This window comes from Pongo pygmaeus, chromosome 12 (genome assembly GCF_028885625.2).
Source record: "Pongo pygmaeus isolate AG05252 chromosome 12, NHGRI_mPonPyg2-v2.0_pri, whole genome shotgun sequence".
Lineage (NCBI taxonomy): Eukaryota > Metazoa > Chordata > Mammalia > Primates > Hominidae > Pongo > Pongo pygmaeus.
In genome coordinates, this window is record NC_072385.2 from 72,715,803 (window position 1) to 72,738,484 (window position 22,682).

General features: G+C 44.3%; 1 long non-coding RNA gene and 1 pseudogene across 1 annotated transcript in view; one reads left to right on the forward strand and one right to left on the reverse strand.

The window, feature by feature from the left end:
* The window catches only part of LOC129030136 (uncharacterized), a 33,543-nt gene extending 11,380 nt beyond the window's left edge, over nucleotides 1-22,163 (forward strand). Inside the window, exons 2-3 of the long non-coding RNA XR_008500564.1 lie at nucleotides 12,970-13,116; nucleotides 20,681-22,163. This is a non-coding gene — a long non-coding RNA (uncharacterized LOC129030136). The remainder of the gene's footprint in view (nucleotides 1-12,969; nucleotides 13,117-20,680) is intronic.
* On the reverse strand, nucleotides 17,151-17,648 carry LOC134737883 (large ribosomal subunit protein eL21-like; annotated as a pseudogene).
* Nucleotides 22,164-22,682: the final 519 nt, after the last annotated feature.

A 22,682-nucleotide genomic window follows, 5' to 3' on the forward strand; every position in this document is an offset into this window, starting at 1 on the left:
CTGTAATCCCAGCACTTTGGGAGGCCGAGGTGGGGAGATCACTTGAGGTCAGGAGTTTGAGACCAGCCTGGCCAGCCTGGTAAAACCCTGTCTCTACCAAAAATATAAAAAATTAGCCAGGAGTGGTGGTGCACACCTGTAATCCTAGCTACTTGGGAGGCTGAGGCATTATAATTGCTTGAACCTGGGAGGCGGAGGTTGCAGTGAGCCAAGACCGTGCCACTGCCCTCCAGCCTGGGCAACAGAGCAAGACTCCATCTCAAAAAAAAAAAAAAAGTGATAGATCAATATTATAAATAATAAACTTATACTTTCCTATTATTGGGTGTATTTTGAATACTTTTTTTGCCTTAGACTTTTGAAACAATCTTGATCACATTACTTTTTTTTTTTTTTTTTTGGAGACAGAGCCTCACTCTGTCGTCCAGGCTGGAGTGCAGTGGCACAATATCGGCTCACTGCAACCTCCACCTCCCGGGTTTAAGTGATTCTCAATACCTCAGCCTCCTGAGTAGCTGGGACTACTGGCATGTGCCATCAAGCCTGGCTAATTTTTGTGTTTTTAGTAGAGACGGGGTTTCATCATGTTGGCCAGACTGGTCTCAAACTCCTGACCTCAGGTGATGCACCTGCCTTGGCCTCCCAAAGTTCTGGGATTCTGTGTGCAGCCTGGAATAGGTTTTTGCTGTGGTTTGAATGTGTCCCTCAAAATTCATGTGTTGGAAGCCTAATTCCCAATGTGATAATATTAAGAGGTGGGGCCTTTAAGAGATGATTAAGTCATAAGGGTGGTGCCTTCATGGATGGGATTAGGGCCCTTATAAAAGGACTCAAGGTTGAAGGGGGAGCTCTCTTGTACTCTTACGCTTCTGCCATGTGATGACATACCAAGAAGGTCTTTGCAAGATGTCAGCACCTTAATCTTGGACTTCCCACCCTCCAGAACTGTGAGAAAATGAATTTCTGTTCTTTATAAATTACTCAGTCTCCAATATTCTGTTATGGCAGCTCAAATGAACTGAAATAGTTTTTTGGGTTTTTTTTCCCACTCATAAAAAGGAACACCCAGGAATTCACTAGACTGCTGTGTCTGCATGTGATAAGTAAACCATAGAAGCCATTTTAAGACCATGAGTTAAAAATAAAGCCACCATGGGCTGGGCGCAGTGGCTCACGCCTGTAATCTCAGCACTTTGGGGGGCCAAGGCAGGCAGATCACTTGAGGCCAGGAGTTCAAGACCAGCCTGGTCAACATGGCCAAACCCCGTTTCTACTAAAAATACAAAAATTAGCCAGGCGTGGTGGTGCACGCCTGTAATCCCAGCTACTTGGGAGGCTGAGGCACGAGAATCGCTTGAACCTGGGAGGTGCAGGTTGCAGTGAGCTAAGATTATGCCACTGCATTCTAGCCTGGCAACAGAGTGAGACCCTTTCTCAAAAAATAAAAATAAAGCCACCATGCTGAAGATGTTAGAGCAGAAAGAACTAGAAGGAATCTGAGTTTTTGGTGACATGATTAGCTGCTGAATTGGAACCATCCTACCTCAGATTCCTTGTTATATGAGATAATAAATATTCCATTATGATGTAAACCAGTTGAGTTTCCTGTTATTTGCAGCCGAAAATAAGAGAGATCCAACTATCCCTAAAAGAGAGACTCAGTCTGGCTGAGGTCTGAGCTCCTGAAAAATGGTCTCCACCATGTATTTCCTTAAACTGAGCATTTAATTCTATCAATCTTGAGACATAGTACTTTAATTTTCACTTCCTGTATTATACTTAACAGTTACCGTATGCGTACTGTTGCTCAAGACCACTGGCGGATTCAGAAATAGAACACAGTGCCTAGGTCAAAATGGAAGTTTATAACTTTAATGAAGCCCTTTGACAGAGGACAGGAAATCAAAGTCAACCAAACAGGAAGTAGGCAGAGCAGAATAGAGCAGCCGGAAATATTTGGGCCTGGCACAAGAATTGGTCTATATACAGAACACATATAAAAAAACAAAATATTTAGAGCTGAAATCTTTAAATTTGTAAACACTTAAAGGGGATCATTTAAAGAAGAAAGAGAAGAAAAACAAGGAAGTAAACGGAAGACAGAAATGTCTCTTGCCAGAGTAATTATTGCGTAAACCAAAGAATGTTTCTGCACAGCTTGTAGCAGTTTTAAAACATTATTTAATTAAATTAATTAATTTATTTTCAAGGCATGGTATTGCTCTATCTCCAGGCAGGAGAGCAGTGGTGCAATCACCGGTCACTGCAGCCTCCACCTTCCGGGCTCAAGCAGTCCTCCCACCTTAGCTCACCAAGTAGCTGGGACCACATTAGGTGCACGCCACCAGGCCCAGCTAATTTTAGTTTTAAAACATACCTGAAAATTCCTTGATCTTCCCCCCCATGACGAGGTGAACTTTGTGGCCCTCCCTTTGAATTTGGGCCAAACGTTAGTGACTTGTTGACCAGTAGGGTATGGCAGAAATGATTTTGTGTGACCTTCCGGACTCAGTCAAAAAAGGTGGTGCAGATTCTTCCTGGTTCTCTGGACCCTGCATTAGAGCCTTGAGCCACTGTCTAAGAAGCATTACTACCCTGAGACCACCATGCTGTGAGGAAGCACAAACTAATTCATGTAAACAGATCACATGGAGAGGCCCTGACATCCCAAGCTCTCCCAATGCCTGCTCTTCCATCTCCTGCCACTGCATGTGAGACATTAAGCCAGAACCACTCAGTGGAGCTCTTCCTGAATTCCTGACCCACAGAAACCATGAGATAATAAAATGATTGTTGTTTTAAGCCAGTAAGCTTTGGGGTGGATTGTTATGCAGCAATAGATAACCGGAACAGTAGGTGAGGTGATTTAAATGCTATGGCTCTTTAATAAGTAAGGAAAGAACTCAAGGACTCATTAAAAGTCATTATAACTAATTACTATAACCATCAAGATGAAGTGGTAGTTTCCAGTCGGAGGACCTGTTAGCAATAATAAAAGCAAATAATTGTTGGTGAGGCCAAGCACGGTTTAAAAAAAAATCTCGATTCTGAAAGAACACTTTAGTTAAAATGAAATATGTAAATACTATGCCATATTTCTCAAGAGCAATTTGTGCAAGCAATTCTCTTTTTACCACTTTTTCTTCCCATCTCAGAGATTCATATTATCTATAAGCTATGACAGATATTTGGGCTGATTCCTGACATATCATAACTCAGCAACTCAAAAAGCTACAAGCTGGGAGATTGAGGACTCCTATGCACTGGGTACCACTTTCTTGGCCTTTGGATATTCAATCATTTAACATTTCTGTAAGAGAAATGTAGCCAATGGGACCCTATCTGTGGGATAAATTTCATGATGGAAAAGATAGGATGTTAGAGGTGTCAAAGATTCCTAAGACTCACACTTACAGTATTGATTCTTATTTTAAAGTATCAAAAGGACATAAATAAAAATTAAGATCAGTCAAAGCAAATACAGAAAAGTGATATGGAAAATGTATATGAAATGTCCAGAGTACGCAAACCAATAGACAGAAAATAGATGAGTGATTTCCTGGGGCTGGGGGTACATGGGGTCTGACTACTAAGGGATTTCTTTATGGGGTGCTGGAAATGTTCTAAAATTAATTGTAATGATGGTTGTAAAACTGAATTTACTAGTATCCATTAAATTGTATACTTTAAATGGATGAACTGCACAGATGAATTGCATGGTGTGTGAATTATATCTCAAAGCTGTTATAAAAAAAACTGGAAAATTATATAAGATGAAAACACATTAAAAATAGATCCTTTTTGTCATAATAAAAATGTTTCTACTTATGCTTAGAAATTCCCTGGCTAAATGAGTAGGTGACACTGAGATTCCTCTAGAGAAGAGTTCAGCAAACTTTTTCTCTAGTAGACCACATAGAAAATATTTTGCAGCCTGGGCAACATAGCAAGACCCCATCTCTACAAAAAATTTTTTAAAAATTAGCTGGGTATGGTAACCTGTGCCTGTAGTCCTAGCTACTTGGGAGGCTGAAGTGGGAGGATTCCTTGAACCCAGGAATTGGAGGTTATAGTAAGCTATAATCAGCACCACTGCACTCCAGCCTGGGCAACAGAGACTCTGTCTCTATTTTTTAAAAAAGAAAATATTTTAGGATTTGTGGGTGTGTTAGTCCATTCTCATACTGCTTCTAAAGACATAACTGAGACTGGGTAATTTATAAGGGAAAGAGGCTTACTTGACTCAGTTCAACATGGCTGGAGAGGCCTCAGGAAACTTACAATCATGGCAGAAGGGGAAGCAAACACATCCTTCTTCATATGGCGTCTGGAAGGAGAAGTGCTGAGCAAAGGGGGAAAAGCCCCTTATAAAACCATCAGATCTGTGAGAACTCACTCACTATGATGAGAACATCCTGGGGCTAACTGCCCTCATGATTCAATTACCTCCCACTGGGTCCCTCCACAACAGGTGGGGATTATGGGAAGTACAGTTCAAGAAGAGATTTGGGTAGGGACACAGAAAAACCGTATCAGTGGGCCAAGAGGCAAAATTGTGGATATTATGTAGGTCCTCATATAACAAGAGAAAACAAACTTCTGCACATTTTAAATTGATGAAATTAAAAATTTAACAATAATTTAGTGCAATTTTTTTGTAATAGAAGTCTACTAATGAGAAGACAGATTCCTTTTCGGGGGATAATATTTTGTTTAAGTCATGTTTAAAGTTAGTGTTTCCTATCATCAGATTGACTGCAAATGTTATTCTGAAAAAAATAATTCCTAGTTCATGGGTCATACAAAATCAGGCAGTGGGCTGGATTTGGCCCATGGGCTATATAGTTTGCCACCCTGTGCTCTAGAGGAATAAATTCCTAAAGGTTGATACATCATTTCTTAGGGCTTCTGTAACAAAGTATCACAAACTAGGTGGCTTAAAATAACAGAAATGTATTATCTCACAGTTCTAGAGGCCAAAAGCCTTAGAGCAAAGTGTTGGCAAGGCCGTGCCCCCTCCAAAGGCTCTAGAGGAGGATGCTTCCTTTCCTCTTCCAGCTTTTAGTAGCCTCAGATGTTCCTTGGCTTGTAGCAGCACAGCTCAAATCTCTGCCTCTGTCTTTATGTGGTCTTTTTCCCTCTGTGTCTGTGTCTGTGTTTTGTCTCCTCTTCTTCCAAGGACACCAGTCATACACTAATTCAGTATGATCTCACCTTTTTTTTTTTTTTTTTGAGACGGAGTCTTGCTCCAGGCTGGAGTGCAATGGTGCAATCTCGGCTAACTGCAACCTCTGCCTCCTGGGTTCAAGCGATTCTCCTGCGTCAGCCTCCCGAGTAGCTGGGATTACAGCTGCCTGCCACCGCACCCAGCTAATTTTTGTATTTTTTAGTAGAGATGGGGTTTTGCCATGTTGGCCAGGCTGGTCTCAAACTCCTGACCTCAGGTGATCCCCCCCACCTCGGCCTCCCAAAGTGCTGGGATTACAGGTGTCAGCCACCACTCCCAGCCTGATATCATCTTAACTAACTCCGTCTGAGATTCTAGAGAGGGCTAATTTTTGTTTCTTTAGTTTGTTTCCACTTTAACACTTTTTAAAACAATATAATGTGTAAAGATTCTAGTAACACCCACCACCCCCAAAAGAAGAAAATGATAAAGCTCACAAATTTGAAATCCATCCCTGTTTGTGCCATCAGAATCTGGGATGTCTCAGTAGGGTAAAGTTTGGAGGATTTATGGATTGTCTCATGTGCACCAGAAGGGTAGCTAGAAACATCAGGCCACACCTGTAATTTAACTTTCTTGAGAGAGAGGGGCTAAACTCTTGGAAGCAGAGATGCCTTTTGACCTGTGAGACTGTTGTGTATGTTGTATTTCCCAGTAGACCATGAACAGGTGGGAGCAGCAGAGTTGTCTCAAGGATTTCCTCTTTATGACTGAGACTTCAATGGTTAAAATTTGAAAAAAAAAAAGAAAAAGAATTTCCTCTTTAACCATGTTATCCTCAACTGAGCAATTTTGGTGTTCAAAGAAGTGCTTTGCAGTCATAAAATCATGAAATGTTCACATTGGAAGAAACCTCACTTCCTCTAGCGTAACAGATGAAGAAACTGAGGCTCAAAGTGAAAAAACTATAGGCTCAACATCATTAATTCAACAGATGTGTATTAAACAACCACCACAAGGCAGGCTATGTACTAGGCCCTGAGACCTAGAAGTGAACAAGGTAGACACAGTTCCAGTTCAGAAGGAGCTTCGGGTCTAGAGGACTTGACCACATAGAAAGTGACCACATATCGATAATGGTGACAAGTGTTACACAGGACAAATGCAGGAGCTAGAGCCCAGGCAAGGAATGAAAGGGCCGGGCTGGGGATGTGGGAGCTGATGGATGGAGCTTTCTGGGCAGATGGAACTAGAATGGAATGTTTGATGTTCTGAGGTGGGGAGGAGCAAGGCATTTAAAGGAATAGAGGAGGCCAGTGTGTCTGGAGTGCTGTGTGTGAAGATGAATTAGTTCTTCATGAGGCAAGCCAGGGGCAAGATCTTGAAGGGCCTTTTAAGCTATGGTGAGCCCTTGGACTTGATCCTTAAAAAAGCTTTTTTTTCCCTCTTACTCTCCTTCCCGATGGACTTTATCGTATGACCAGTTGGGAGACCTAAAAGCTTCTAAGCAGGAGAATATCATGCTCAGATTTGATTTTAAAACATGTGAAAGGCCTTGGATACTGATTGAAGAATGGTTGAGGGATCAGGGAAGAAGAGAGCTGAGCTCATAGAACTGTAAGTTAATGCTATGTCCAGGCAAGAGTTGATGATGGCTTGTACTGGGATATAGCTATGATGGTGGAGAGAAGTGGATGGATTGGATAAATGATCTGTTCATAGGATCTACCGTATCTGAAAATTCATATATACAAGGATGAAAAAGAAGGTGTCAAGAATGACTTTCAGGTTTTGGGCATGAGCAACAGTATGGAGAGTGGTAACATAGAATGAAACAGGAAACACTGGAGGAGCCCCAGGTTTGAGGGTAGAAAGAGGAAGATTATGAGTTTGCTGTGAGTATATTCAATGAGGAGCCTGTGGAACAACAAGACAGCTGTCCATATGAGTCTGAAACTGGAGATATACATTTGAGAGTGGTTGTTGGGATTTAAGGGAACCAATGAATGATGTCCCATACATTCCGAGTGCAGAAGCAGCTGAGAACTAGATATCGATCTTGGGAATCAAAAGTCTCAATTTTTTTATTGGTTAAACTGGATTATAGAATGGATCTTTTATCCATAGACAAAATTGGGCTTTTTAATATCTTCCCCCTGAATTTCACCTATTGGCCCCTGATATAGTTTGGATGTCCCCTTCAAATCTCATGTTGAGATGTAATCCCCAGTGTTGAAGGGGGGCCTGGTGGGAGGTATTTGGGTCATGGGGGTGGATCCCTCAAGTCTTGGTGCTGTCCTCCGCATAGTGAGTGAGTTCTCAGGAGATATGGTCTGAAAGTGTGTGGCACCGTCACTCCCCCCCACTCCACCCCCATGCACTCCTGTTTCCTCCATGTGACATGCCTGCTCCTGCTTCCCTTTCCACGGTGAGTAAAAGCTTCCTGAGGCCTCCCTAGAAGCAGATGCTGGCACTGTACAGCCTGCAGAACTATGAGCCAATGAAACGTCATTTCTTATACATTACCTAGTCTCCAGTATTTCTTTATAGGAACGCAGGAATGGCCTAATACAGCCCTCAACTGCAGACCTCCCTATTGCAGAACAGAGCCTGGCCCATTAAGATTGCGTTATGTAAGAGAGAGGACTGGGTGCCTGGTGCAGGGGCACCAACCCAGAGAAGAAGGGAGAGGAGAGGAGAGAGAGGCACTCAGCTGTCTGTGGGTCACCCACTTCGGGAAGGACTGAGTGTTCCAACAGGAAACAGATGGTACATTCAAAGTGGAACCTGAAGAGAGTTTAGCAAAGGGACACCACCTTTAACCATGTCCACACCTTGCGGAGGTGTGGGCAAGGTTAAAAGTACCAACAGGGGATGCAGATGCATCCAGGAACTAGATACTAGGAAGTTCTAGTAGGGACAAGGGGCGGGAGCTGTTACTGTAACTCAGTGGGAGCTGTTGCCAAGGCAGGCAGAGATGCTGCTCAACAGGAATGTGGCAGAGGAAAGAAGCCAGAGCCAAAACTGACTGGCCAGGTGTGAGTGTGGGCTGTGGGGGGAGGTAAATAATCATCCTGTCTACTCTCTCTTCCCCCCTTATAACTCCCTCCTATCGATGAAACCCACCAGAAGCTAGAGGACTGTCATGAGTAGGGAATGTAGTCTGCAGCAGTCAGCCTGCCCGGGCACACAGCAGGGCAGAGAAGGGTGGAGAGTGGACCATTCAAAAATTACCAGCACGGGTAATGAGGGCTGGAGAGAGGACAAGAGGCATCACTCTGCTGTCCTACCAGTGAACTTCCCTGAGGTGAGCCTTGGAGACCTGCTATCCTGCTCCCATTTTATAAGGCTCACCTCCACCTCTCTCTCCATAAAATCCATTGCTCTTTTGAATTTTTTCTTCAACCACTCATGCATGGGTAGTTAGCCTTTGTTCCAAAAAGACTGTGAAGTGGGAGCAGAACCATTCTTTAATTAAATTATCAATGCCTACTGCACCATGGGGTGAAAACTCATCACTGTCCTATTTCTTGATCTCATATGTCCTCAGCTGTAGCATCCAATTGGCTCACCAAAAGATATGAAGTAGATCAAATGATAATAGAAATGTATGACAATATGCTGCCTGACAGTGATACAATGCCAATAAAATGGAAATGTCCTAAATAACCTACTTTTATTACAGTGTTTCATTGATTCTAAGATGTCCATGTTCATTTTCTTCCCCCACATTTTTTTTTAAGAGACTAGGTCTTGCTATGTTGCCCAGGCTGGTCTTGAACTCCTGGGCTCAAGATATTATCCCACCTAAGCCTCCCGAGTAGCTGGGATTGCAGGCACCCACCACCATGCCTGGCAATTTTTTGTATTTTAACCTCTCTGAAACTGGTATTCATATTACAGTCTCATCATCCAGGCTGCAGTTACGATGGAGTTGTCATTGTCTGCACATGGGTGTTAAAACTTTAAGAACAGATTCCAGCAACTTGGAAGAAAATCCTGCAGACAGAACAAAGCACTCTGCTATAAAATGCTCTATCATCAGTGCTCTTGGTGACACAGACACTGACACTGAGATGCACACAGGCCATTCTGAATTAAAAAGTGATTCAGTCAGAAAGAAAGATGAGTGGTTGCAGGGGCTGGGGGAGCAGGAGGAGTGGAACGGGGAGTGACTGCTAATAGATACAGGGTTTCTTTGGGGAGTGATAGAAATGTTCTGGAATATTCCCTTGAAGGATTTTAATTGAAAAAGAAATCAAGAGAAATGTTCTAGAATAGATAGTGGTGATGGTTGTACAACTTTGTGAATGTACTAAAAACACTGAATTGTACACTTCAAAGGGATGTATTTTATGGTGTGTGAATTATATCTTAGTTTTCAAAAAGTGATTCAGAACATGGAGAAAAGCTAGATAATGAGCACATGAGAACTCTATACTTATTGTGCATCCAAAATTATTTCAAAATAAAAAACTTAAAAAAACCTTTTGGAATATCATCCAAAATTGAGGTCCTATATAGAAAAATCTGTGTTCAGAGTATGTTACAGGCTTGTGTGAACTATGTCTTGGGGGGAAAAAAGACATTCAATAAAAACTTGTCCAACTTTCAGCTGGGCGTGGTGGCTCATGCCTGTAATCCCAGCACTTTGGGAGGCCGAGGCATGTGGATCACCTGAGGTCAGGAGTTCGAGACCAGCCTGACCAACATGGTGAAACCCCGTCTGTACTAAAAATACAAAAATTAGCCAGGTGTGGTGGCGGGCTCCTGTAATCTCAGCTACTCAAGAGGCAGAGGCAGGAGAATCGCTTGAACCCAGGAGGTGGAGGTTGCAGTGAGCTGAGATTGCGCCATTGCACTGTAGCCTGGGCGACAACAGTGAAACTGTCTAAAAATAAAAACAAACAAAAAAAATTTGTTCAACTTTGAAAGCAAAGATGATTCAGAATATTTGGATTCCTAATATAAAGAGCTTCTAAGAGTACTTTACGTTATTTTGCTTCTATTTTCCTTTTTATGCATGCACAAGAGCAACCTATGATACAAATCTATGTCCAAGTAAGTCTGAAAGAGGTTGTTAATGAAGTATAAACATTTTAAGTGACAAAAGAGCATTTTGTCAAAGTTTAGCCGGCATTTTCCCCCTTCTTAATAGTATGTTAGTTATTAAATACATTCCCAAGGAGGTATGCCCCCCGAATCAAATTTCCTTTCTCTTATAAGGTAAAGACCAAGGATATTAAAGTCCATGAAGATCTCCTGCACTCTCATACCGTTCAGCCTCAGCCCAGGGCCTTCACTCAGTGACTGCAGCCAATGTCTCTTGTGTGTTCCACTTTTAGAGTCCATAGGGTTAAAAGGACAGAGAAGATTATCCCAGCACCAGCCCTATGCCTGACTTAGAAAACATGAACTAATCTGCTGGCCCCTACAGCAGTTAGACCAGTTATATCAGTCCTGATTCTAGGTTATGAGCCACAGAAACCAACACTGCCTGATTTAAGCAAAGAAGGAATTTATCCATAGTCCATTGGGTAGTTGGGGGAATTACAGGGAAGACAAGAAAACCTGGCTTTGCATAGTATGACCCATGAACTAGTCTGAAGAAGGCATTGTTGGCAACTGAGCGGTGTCCCCATCATCATGGGGAATTCTCTGTTGGGCCTCATCTGTGCATCGCTGACTCCTGGTTCAAAGTCCAGAGTGGGTCCATCTCGCTGGCCGAGCCTTGGTCACATGGCTGCATCTTGGCCACATGACTGCAAGAGAAGCTGGGAAAGTAAGTGACATTTTATGCTTCTATAAAAGGGGATAGACTCTGCCTCCCACCAAGACTTTTAAGGAGGGGAAAGAGATTCAGTTGATGAACAGACAAAAATCATATGAACATCTACTTCACCAATCAAAATAAAGTCCCCAGAATCCCAGAATATACACATAGTATTGGCACCAGCTAACAAGCCTAGCAGAGGCCCAGCAGTATCTGTGGGAAGTAGAGAAAACAGAAAAGAAAAGAAAAAAACTTTTAGATATCAGGCTTGTCTTAATACCTCTCAATCTATGTTGGTTTTCTGTAGTTCTTGACTGGTGAACTTTACACTGTGTTAGGAGAAGTCTTTCATCAATAAGTTAATTATGGACTAGGGCACGTCTGGAAATTGAAACCTTCCTGGCCTCTTGCAAAATTTAGAAATTTTCAGTGATGCTTTAGAAGTCTCCAGTGATGCTGGAGAATCCTGGGGCCAGGCGTGGTGGCTCACACCTGTAATCCCAGCACTTTGGGAGGCTGAGGCGGGTGGATCATGAGTTCAGGAGATCGAGACTATCCTGGTTAACACAGTGAAGCCCTGTCTCTACTAAAAATACAAAAAATTAGCCAGGCGTCGTGGTGGGCGCCTGTAGTCCCACCTACTCGGGAGGCTGAGGCAGGAGAATGGCATGAACCCAGGAGGCGGAGCTTGCAGTGAGCTGAGATCCCGCCACTGCACTCCAGCCTGGGCAACAGAGCAAGACTCCATCTCAAAAAAAAAAAAAAAAAAAGTTACTGGGGAATCCTTTCTTCCCCATTCTGTAGATTTAAAGCCCCTTAATTTCCATTTCCCCTGTGTCCCTGTAGAGCCAGGAACACAGCCCCATGTCGCCTCGTAAGCAGCCATTGGAGTGGTGTGCTGGTAAACTGGCTCTCTCAAATAAATAAATGAATAAGTCCTGATTGGCAATGTTTTCTCATTTCTTTGGTGTAAATACTCTCACTGTGGAAGATTTTAAGCTGTTAATGTTGTGCCATGCAAAATTCCTAAATATTTATCCCCGCTTTTGAATGCCTAGGAGCGATTGCCTTCACTCTGTCACCCAGGCTGGAGTGCAGTAGCGCAATCTCGGCTCACTGGAATTTCTGCCTCCCTGGTTCATGCGATTCTCCTGCTTCAGCCTCCCAAGTAGTTGGGATTACAGGTGCATGCCACCACGCCAGGCTGATTTTTGTATTTTTAGTAGAGAAAGGGTTTTGCTTTGCCACGTTGGCCAGGCTGGTCTTGAACTCCTGCCCTCAAATGATCTGCCCGCCTTGGCCTCCCAAAGTACTGGGATTACAGGTGTGAGCTACTGTGCCCGGCTGTTGCCTGGATTTTGATAAGGCTGTGGTACCTGCCTCTTGGGGCAGTTTTCTCACTTGTTTAATCTGGAGAATCACTAGTAGTGGATTCCTCAACTGAAGCTGCTATGGAATGTATGTTCCCAGGGGCAGAGGTCTTCATTTTGTTCACTGCTGTACTCCCAGTGCCTAGAACAGTACCTGGCACATAGAAGGTTCTTAGTACATGTTTGTCTGTGGCTCTGAGGCTTTTCACTAAGGCCTGGTGAGGACAAATATCTCTGCCATGTGCTGGTCCACAGAGCACTGCCTTTCTCTGCCTTGAGGATTAAAGCTGTGTCAAAGGCAGTAGCAGATTACCTTATGTTCTGTCTTTTACTGAGAAGTGGAATATGTCTGTGATCATCTATATGCCTCTGTTGTTCCACTTCTCTTTTCAGGACAGGGCAGTCGAGTCTCACATTTTACCTTGCTTCTTCAGTTAACCATTTCCTTCTTTATCGCAGGTCAGCCAGCACTGTTTGCTGTACTGGTGTTTTCATCTTTATTTCCATTTGTTTTTAAGTCAGGACATTTGTTTTTCTGATATGCTCCTTAAGTTCTGCTTCATGGGGTACACCATAGTGAGCAGTATGAAATTATGAAGTTTTGAATCTGCTAACAACGTGACTGTTGAAACATATCTTGTCCTTCTTTCTCCTTGCAGGTGGTTTTCTCCTTTTGGACCAATTATCTAACCTGGGCCTGGACTCCATCTACCACTGTCCTGCCTGGTTCACTGCAGCTCACTTCATCTTCCTGTGCCTTCTCTGAAAGGGCCCCTCCAAAAGTTTCCTGGGTATGTCCCCTCAAGGTACATACCATGCCTACATTCCCACCTGTAGTATTCTAAATGAACCACCTTGAAACTCACTGGTGGTGAGCTGGACACATTCTGTGCCTATCTTCCCAGACCTCCCTCCCCAAATCCGGCCACAGTTGCACGACTACCTGGTATAACTGTCATAGTCTTTAAAGGGTGATTTCCCCAATTAAACTTACAGTTGACTCCTTATCTGACCTTTTAAGAGAGGACCTCTCAAGAGCTTCCTGGAAACTATGCTCCCTGGTTGAGGGTGGGGTAGGTGTGTAGATTATTCCATTCTCTTCTCTGAAATCTCTCCTTTTTTACTGGAGTTCTTTGGACCCAAGTCACCCTTCCTGGCCTAGTAGTAGCCAAAGGAAAAGAGTCTCTATTAATAATACCTTATTTGAGAGCGGTTGGGTCCAACCACATCTCCCTTTGCCTTTTAGATTGGACTAGTCTTGCCTTCATGATCAAAACATTTCTCTTAAGGAAACCCTTCCCTCTACGTGGCAGTGGTGGTAAGGCTCGGCTTTAGCCAGTCAGAATGGACCCTGGCTGCAAACAACCCAGGTGTGTCTCTGGCTGAACCCCAGGCTTCTTCCCCTGCTGTCCTCCCTTGCCCCATTATCAGCCTAGCTGCATTACTTCTCTTTCTCTTCAACTGCTCTCAAGGTCAACATGTCTCAACCAGTTCAGCTCCTCCTTGATTCTTGGAGACAGTATGCCCTTGCCACAGGTCTTTTTACTCTTCATTTTTGGTTTTTTGGTTTCTTTTTTTTTTTTTTTTTGAGATGGAGTCTTGCTCTGTTGCCCAGGCTGGAGTGTAGGAGTGTAGGGGCGTGATCTTGGCTCACTGCAACCTCCATCTCCCGGGTTCAAGTGACTCTCCTACCTCAGTTTCCCTAGTAGCTGGGATTACAGGCACGCGCCACCACACCTGGCTAATTTTTGTATTTTTAGTAGAGATGGGGTTTTGCCATGTTGGCCAGGCTGGTCTCAAACTCCTGACCTCAAGTGATCTGCCTGCCTCAGCCTTCCAAAGTGCTGGGATTACAGGCATGAGCCACAACGCCTGGCCAGTTTTTTTCTTTCTTTTTTTTCTTTTTTTTTTTTTTTTAAGACAGGGTCTTGCTCTGTGCCCAGGCTAACTAAGTGCAGTGGTACAATCATGGCTCACTGCAGCCTTGATATTCTGGGCTCAAGCAATCCTCCCGTCTCAGCCTCCTGAGTAGCTGGGACTATAGGCATTCATAAACAGCCACTCCTGGTTAATTATTTATTTTTTTTTAGAGATGAGGTCTCGTTATGTTGCCCAGGCTGGTCTCAAACTCCTGGAGGCATGCAGTCTCCCCTCCTTGTTCTCCCAAAGTGCTGGGATTACAGGTGTGAGCCACCCTACCCAGCCTATTCCTCTTAATCTTTGGTTTTACTAATATTTTCATTAATGCCCCAAAAGATGGCCAGCCACCTATAAAATAAGGGCCCCAGTTTCTCTATCTGTTCATTGATAAAAAGCCACTACCCTCTGTGGCTGAACCTCCAAATCTGGGTCTCTGATCAAAACCATGGCCAGGGTTAAGTAACAAATCTACAGAGGACTTTAAACTATGCCATGGGTTTTGAGGGTGACTCTAGGAGTCTGGAGGTAAGTGTACAGAATCAGGATATTAATTCCACCACAGTTCTTTTCTTGGCTCTAAAATCGGATTCAGGTCAACATAACATAAATAGGAAGAGAATTTGAAGCAGTTGATTGAATGGGTGGAAGGCTAGAACCACACAGGCTAGTGTACTCTAACCCAGTGGTCCTCAGACCAGTAGCATCACCTAGGAACTTGTTAGAAATGCAAATTCCTAGGTTTTACCCCAGACCTACTCAATCATGGAGTGGAAGCCCAGGAAACTGTATTTTAATAAACTTACTCAGTGACTTTTATGCATGTGAGAGTTTGAGAACCGAAGCTGTAGCCCACATGGAGCTTAGCTTCCTTTGGCCTATCCCTGCCTGAGAAGCATGGTAGGCACAACAAAAAAGTATCCCAACTACTGATATCTAAAGAATGTATTCACTGAAGCTCTGCAAGTTTTAAGTGACTGAACGATTCCTCTAATGTTGGCTGCACCTGCTTAGATCTATCAGTTACAAAAGTCTGCACAACCTGTGTATACTGAGGTAGCAAAGGCCTGAGTTTGCTGAGGTCCTGCTACACCAGTCTCATTAAAGTGCTGTATCCTAAATAAGTCAAGGACCTAGAATCCCCTCCTGTCCAAAGCATCCTTACTGGGTGTATCTTAAGTCTCCATCCTGTGCCCGTTCCTTAAGCTTTCCTGGGCTTTGGGCCCTGTGCGGGTTTTGAGGGTGGTGGTAGAGGTACACATCATCTACCCTCCACTGAGTTGGAACCAATTGAGAAGTAGAATGAGTCCACAGCTAGGGATCAATATCAACTTTATTGCTGATAAAGTTGGATTGGAAGATGCAGCTGGGACTCTGCAGACACCACTAATCTTCCTAATACCTTCCCCCACACTGAATCCCCCCACTCAGCTATGGACCTCCCCTCAGCAGAGGCAGAGGCCCCTTGGTGAAATTGCAAGACCACCCATATGGTCCAGTTTGGCTCACTAGAGCTTATGCAGCCTTTCCCCAAACCCCACCTCCATCCCCCCATCGATTCATTTACCTGGTCTTTGGAAAAGAGTGGTAAATGGTGGAGAGACAGCCAGGGGAGGTGATCCAGTACTGTCGCCTCCAGGGTGGATGTGAAGATAGAGAAATAAGGCTTTCCCTGGCTGTGGGAATCATATCTGAAGTCATGGAAAGAGTCTAGAATAGGAAGAGAGGGAGGTGAGGACTGAGGCTTGAGTGAAGCTTACATGTAAACATGGTTGCAAGGAGGAAGCCCCAAACTAAGAGGAAAAAGGAGAGTAGGAGGAGAAACCCAAGGAGCGTGTGGCGTCACAGAGGCAGAGGGAAGAGCATTTTAAGGAGAGAGTGATCCGCAAGGTCAGAGTTTCCTAAGTGGGCAGTAATATGAGGAACAAAACCAGTTCCTTGGATTTAGCCACATGGAACTACTGGTGACTTTACAGAAGGGTGGAAAGGGGAACTGAGCTTTAAGATGGTCACTGGAAGGAGACAGGGTGTCCAGGGGGAGGCTAGAACTTGTTTGAACACTGACCCAGAGGGACAGCCACATGTACTGCGGAGGCTATGGTGGGGGCTATAGCCCAGGCCCCACACTCCTGGCCAGGCACCTTGGGTGCAGGCTCTGTCAGTCTATCTGGAGGACCTTCCTTAATTTGCACAAAAATCCTTCGTGAGCTAACAGCTGCCCTGGATAGGAGAGATCTCCTAGCTTGAGTCCTGAGATACCTCCAAACCCCGATTAGGGCAGCAGCGACAAAGGCACTTCTTCATTTAGAGTTTGCCTGCGATTTTGTTAGGACCTAATTATGTTAGCACTCATTGATCAAGTATTTAAATTCTAATCTGATAAAACATCTAAACTCTCCCTTAGACAGTGACAACCCCTTAGTTTCCTAGGAACCACACTTTAGATTAACAAGGAGGGGACTGCAAAGGCAACGGGGCAGCTCTGACTCTCAGGATGGGAGAGCATCTCCCTGGACCAATTGCTGCCCTCTCTCCTGTCCTGATCCTCAGAGCCCATATTCCCTAAGAGCTGGTCTTCAGGCATGGTTTTTAGAACCATGGATTTAACTCTTATTTACAATATCTTACCTTTTCTAATTAAATAACTTCCAACTATGATATCATAGAAATATTACTACCACCAGAGACATCTTAATAATAAGCTGCCCCTGCTAATACCACACGCGTACAATTTCCCCCAACTTATCGTATGTTCACATTTCTAGAAAACGAAAATAAATGGGATTGGAGAAAACTGTTTAGCAACTTTGGTCAGGGTGCATTTATTTATTTATTTATTTGTTGTTGTTGTTTTCTTTTTCTTTTTTCTTTCCTTTTTTTTTTTTTAACAGTCCAGAGGTCTTTTAATTTTTTTTTACACTGATTATACCATGAATTCATCATAGGGAAGAGAATCCAGCAGCTCAGGCTGTTTCCCGTTGGCTGTCACACAGTGCATTTCTCCAGGTGAAGCAGGCTGGTGCCTCAGTTGAACCCAAGTGTCTTCCTCATTGGCTTCCTTCTTTTTCTGATCATTTTCCATCACATGTTTCAGGAAGCTATGGTGGCTGCGCTTAATAATGCTATGGTGGCTGTGCTCAATAAATACCCACATTAATTCTCTTGGCAAGAATCTTGCCCTCAACTTGTTTGTTTACAACAATGCCAACAGCATGCTGTGGAACACTGTAGACTCTTCCAGTCTTACCGTGATAACATTTGTGGGACATTCCTTTTTGAACAGTACACATTCCCTTATGTCTACAATATCACCTTTCTCATAGATTGGCATATATGTGGCCAAAGGAACAACTCCATGTTTTCTGAAAGGCCTAGAGAACACGGGTTGCATGCCTTGCCTCTTTCTCTTTGTGTTTGTCATTTTGGGAAATTACTGGAAGATGCCAGTTCCGGCTGAAAGGGTCATTTAGTTCATATTAAGATTTAAATCTGGCTGGGTGCGGGGGCTCACACCTGTAACTCCAGCACTTTGGCAAATTGAGGCAGGAGGATCCCTTGAGCTCAGGGTTCAAGACCAACCTGGGCAACAAAGTGAGACCTTGTCTGTAAATACAAAAAGAAGAAAAAGATATAAATGTGTTATTAAAGGGGAAAATTAGGATTGATGCTAAAAGATTATTTTAAATTGGCCTCGGGATAATTTAGATATATAAATTATTTTTTAACATACACACACACGCACACATGCACACACACGCACATGCACACACACTCCTATGAAACAACCAGATTTCCTTTATTTTATTTTTTAGGTTTTTTTTGCCTTAGATCCAGGGACAGACTGGATGACAGCCAGATTTGAAATGTCTGCACTTTGGATGCTATAATTAGGAGTCAGTCAACTATTTTATGTTAATAAAAATCTACCCATGTTTCTGGTATCCCAAGGTAATAGAAATGACAAAACAAAATGATTTATTATCAGGAAATGACTAAAGGAGATAACTGCAATATAAAAGATAAAGAATGGTAATTACTATTATACATGTGGTAGCCAGAAACTTAGACCGTTTTCTGGGGGAAAAAAAATTAGTACAGGCACATTATCCACTGTAGGACATTTATGACAAACTCTTTTTTCGGAGATTAAAATATGATACTGGAGTGTAATAGGCTTAAAAATAACATAGTAATAAAACATGTCAGGGACTTATTTACAGATGAAAATGACTTCTAATGGGATTTTGGCACTTCCTTTCTACAAGGTCCAAGGTGGGGTGATCTATGCAAAAGTCCGTTCTAGGCTTAACAAGGCCTTCTAGAAGTTTTAACGTATTCTAGTCTTCCTGCAAGGCCTAGGAGGGAGCCAGCTATATCCTGTCCTGGACATGGAGGATGCATGACCACTTTGAAGAGACATAACAGATCTATGTAGAGGAATGGTTCCTGGGTTCAGACAGGGCTATTGCATGCAGGAGTGAAGAGAGAGGGGTCAGGATGGCCCCCTGTGTGTACGAAATTGTTGCCAATGGGAATGTGGGGTGGGCATTGGGGAATGAAAATGAAAGGAAATAAATACATAAATAAAACAAAAGTGACCTTTTTCCACCCAAATAAATAATGATGACGATGTGCCATGAACTGAGGAGTAGGATTAATGGTTCAGTTAAAAATGCATACATCGGCTGGGCACGGTGGCTCATGCCTGTAATCCCAACACTTTGGAGGCTGAGGCAGGCAGATCACCTGAGGTTAGGAGTTCGAGACCAGTCTAGCCAACATGGTGAAACTCCATCTCTACTAAAAATGCAAAAATTAGCTGGGTGTGGTGGTAGGCGCCTGTAATCCCAGCTACTCGGGAGGCTGAGGCAGAGAATCACTTGAACCTAGGAGGCAGAAGTTTCAGTGAGCTGAGATCGCACCACTGCATTCCAGCCTGGGAGACAGAGCGAGACTCTGTCTCAAAAAAAAAAAAACCAAACAAAAAAAAACATGCATCACACATACATGGATAAAATATACCCAAAGAGAGCAAGGTTTGTTATCAAGTAGGTTTGTTTTCAGTGCCTTTTTACTTTCCACTCACCTCCTTTCACATTCCTGCTTTCCTAGCTTTTCTTTCCCCAATCTTGGGATGGCCCCCTGGCTGCCCAGGGACTCCTCACTGTGAGCTCCTCCCCAGGCAGTATGCCATGCTGTCCACACATTCTCCTTTCTCTCTTCCTTGGTATTTCTCTGTCCTCTGCTTCACTCATTACAACTGGCAAGAGAGCCCTTGCCCTGAGTCCTGCGCTTTAGAGGGGGCTGCTCCTGCCATGCCCCTCTCCATGGGGTGAAGAGTCCTTAGGACCAAGGGGACTCCTCCCCAGCCCAGAGCCCATGCTCTCCTTCAAGATCACAGTTTGGGAACCTGAGAACTCAAAGAGCCTCAGCTCTCCTGCAGGCCTGTTCCCAGTGTCGGTGCTCTCGAGGGCAGACTACGTTTGTGGTGTGTGCATCCCAAAGCCCACAGTACCCAAGGGGCAGCTGGACAGAGCTTGAAAGTGCAGGCAGAGGTGCCCACATACCTATACAGGAGGCCCCTGTGGTGTGGGAGGGATCCAGGGTGGGAGGAGAAGGGAGGCTGGACATGAGCTGGGGCTAGGGGCTGGCTGGCCCTTCGTGTGCCACCACTTCTGGCAGAGAAGTCTAAGTAGAGTCTGAGAATTCTGAAGTTGAACCCAGCCTTCCAAATTGTCATCAGAGTAGGAAGATGGAACATATTTCATCAGTTTGTTGGCTTGATTGTAACTTTTAAATATTTAGAGACATATGGTGTAGACCTCCTTTGGAACTGGCAGGTGTAAAGGATTGTCTTGGATTGAACCCTCTGCCTTCCACAAGGACATCTGGGGCTTTGAAAGGTGGCCCCTGGAAACATGGGGTCTTTACCCAAGGAAGGGCTATCCTGATCAGAGCACGGTAAATACCGTGGCAAGGGGTTGGTGCAACAGAGTCTTTGGTCTCCCTCTGATCATACTAGGTAAGTGGCTGCCTCATCTGTCTTTGATGGCTGGTCCCAGCTGGAGGATGGGTTGGCCATTCAGTGATCACTACTGTATGTAAATGAGCAAAGCAAACTGCCCCCTCTCTACCAGGCACTGGGGCTGTCAGCATCTCCTCCACCCTCTCCCACCTTTAATTTACACAGGCTGAAAATAGCTTTTTAACTTTTTTCTCAAGACATGCCACTGGATAGTGTTTTTTTGTTTTTTGTTTTTTTTTTTTTTGAGACAGAGTGTTGCTTAGTCACCCAGGCTGGAGTGCGGTGTTGCAATCTCAGCTAAGTGCAGCCTCTGCCTCCTGGATTCAAGTGATTCTCCCGCCTCAGCCTCCTGAATAGCTGGGATTACAGGTGTGAGCCACCACACCCTGCTAATTTTTTTTTTTTTTTTTTTTTGTATTTTTTAGTAGAGACGGGGTTTCACCATTTTTCCCAGGCTGGTCTCGAACTCCTGACCTCAAGTGATCTGCCCACCTCGGGCTCCCGAAGTCCTGGGGTTATAGGCGTGAGCCACCGTGCCTGACCAGGATGATGGGAATTTTTAATGGGGAGACTGTGACACAACCTAAAAGAGGCACCATTAGTGAGGCAAGCAGGCAGAGGGAGTCTTTGGATAGGAGGAGCAATGAACCTGGGAGAGACCATCGAGCAGGGGCACATGTGGAGAACCTGCTTTGGAACCTATTAGAGGCAGAAAAGACCCTGGGCAAGTCCAGTTCCTGTGGATCAGGCATTCCTTGGAGTGTCCGCCCTGCATTTGTCTTCTCCTCTCCTTCCCTTTTCCTTGCAGTACACCCAGGCTCCCACTCCTGTTCCCGGAACCAAGCTAGGTCCGGCTGCATTTTCTGGAGGCCCAATAATGAGAAGCAGACAAACTAGGAAAGAAGGGAATTGACTACTATAGCCGGATACAGGGAGAATGCCAGAGATAATTCCACCAGACCAACTCAAAAGTGTTAAAATTTTCTTAGTGCAGTCTAGCATTCGCCTAAGTCTATTGGTAACCAATTTTGTTTCAACTAGAAGGTCAGAGGCAAAAAAAAAAAAAAAAAAGCTAAGTCCGGTTAAAAGGGCCCCAGTACCTTCAAGGCCTGTCTATGGTGGTACGGAGTGATTATTTCTGTCTTATCTCTTTTACAGCTTGGTCTGGAGAGCTGCCTTAGACTTTCCAATGAATTTATTAAAACAGCTGCCTCTGTAACCTTGACTTGTCTGATTTTGTCGACCTGAGATGGGTCCTGGCACTAGGAATGTAAAACTGTCTCTATTATTTTGGTTTGCTCCAGCAAGGGAGAAGCCCATGCAAGGCTCCTACTAACTGTATGTTTCATTTCTAGCTTGGATGTCTGAGCACCGATTTCTCTAGGTTTAACTATTTGCTCAATGTTCAGGCAGCGCTGTGGAAATCTGTCTGTGTAACTGGAGTGCTACGCAGGCCTGTCTGTGCGACTGTCACGCAGGCCTGTCTGTGCGATTGTCAGGGAGAATTGGCCTGCCACACTCCCACTCATTTCTGCATTCTCATTAAGGCATATTAAGGATTAGAAAGGGATTGTTAGGCCAGGCCTGGCTAGTCTTCCTTAAATGGAACTTTCAGAAAGAAAGGGGAAAACCAAAACAATTTCCCCCTTCAACTTTTTAACTGTGTTTCTCTCAGGCCAAAGACCTCGTAGGGATTTCCCCCAGGAGCTCTTTTCACGAAGGATGTTTTGTTTTTCCTTTGTGAATAGGGACTAATTCATTCATTAAAGCAACATCTACTGAGCTTGTATTACAGGTAAGCACTGCTCCACGTGCTGGGGAAAACGGAGTGAACTGAAATCACAAAAACCCTGCAGCGCTCATGCCATGTACATTCTACTGAGGAAAACAAGCAATAAACAAGATTAATAACAGCAAGCGTGTGTGCACACGTGTGTGCGAGTGTGTTTGGTGGTGAGGAGTGCTAGGGAAAAAATAAAGGAGAGTGGCCAGGGAAAGCCGCACTGAGAAGGTGACAGTTAAAGACCTGGGCCAGGCACAGTGGCTCACGCCTGTAATCCCACCACTTTGGGAGGCCGAGGTGGGCGGATCACCTGAGGTCAGGAGTTCGAGACCAGCCTGGCCAACATGGCAAAACCCCATCTCTACTAAAATTACAAAAATTAGCTGGGCGTGGTAGCAGGAGCCTGTAATCCCAGCTACTCTGGAGGCTGAGGCAGGAGAATCCGTGGTAGCAGGAGCTTGTAATCCCAGTTACTCCGGAGGCTGAGGCAGGAGAATAACTTGAACCCGAGAGGCAGAGGTTGCAGTGGGCAGAGATCGCGCTGCTCAGCCTAGGTGACAAAGCAAGACTCTGTCTCAAAAACAAACAAACAAAAAAAGGGAGGAGGAGAGAAGAGGCCTGAGAACATCAGGAGGTGAAGCATTCCC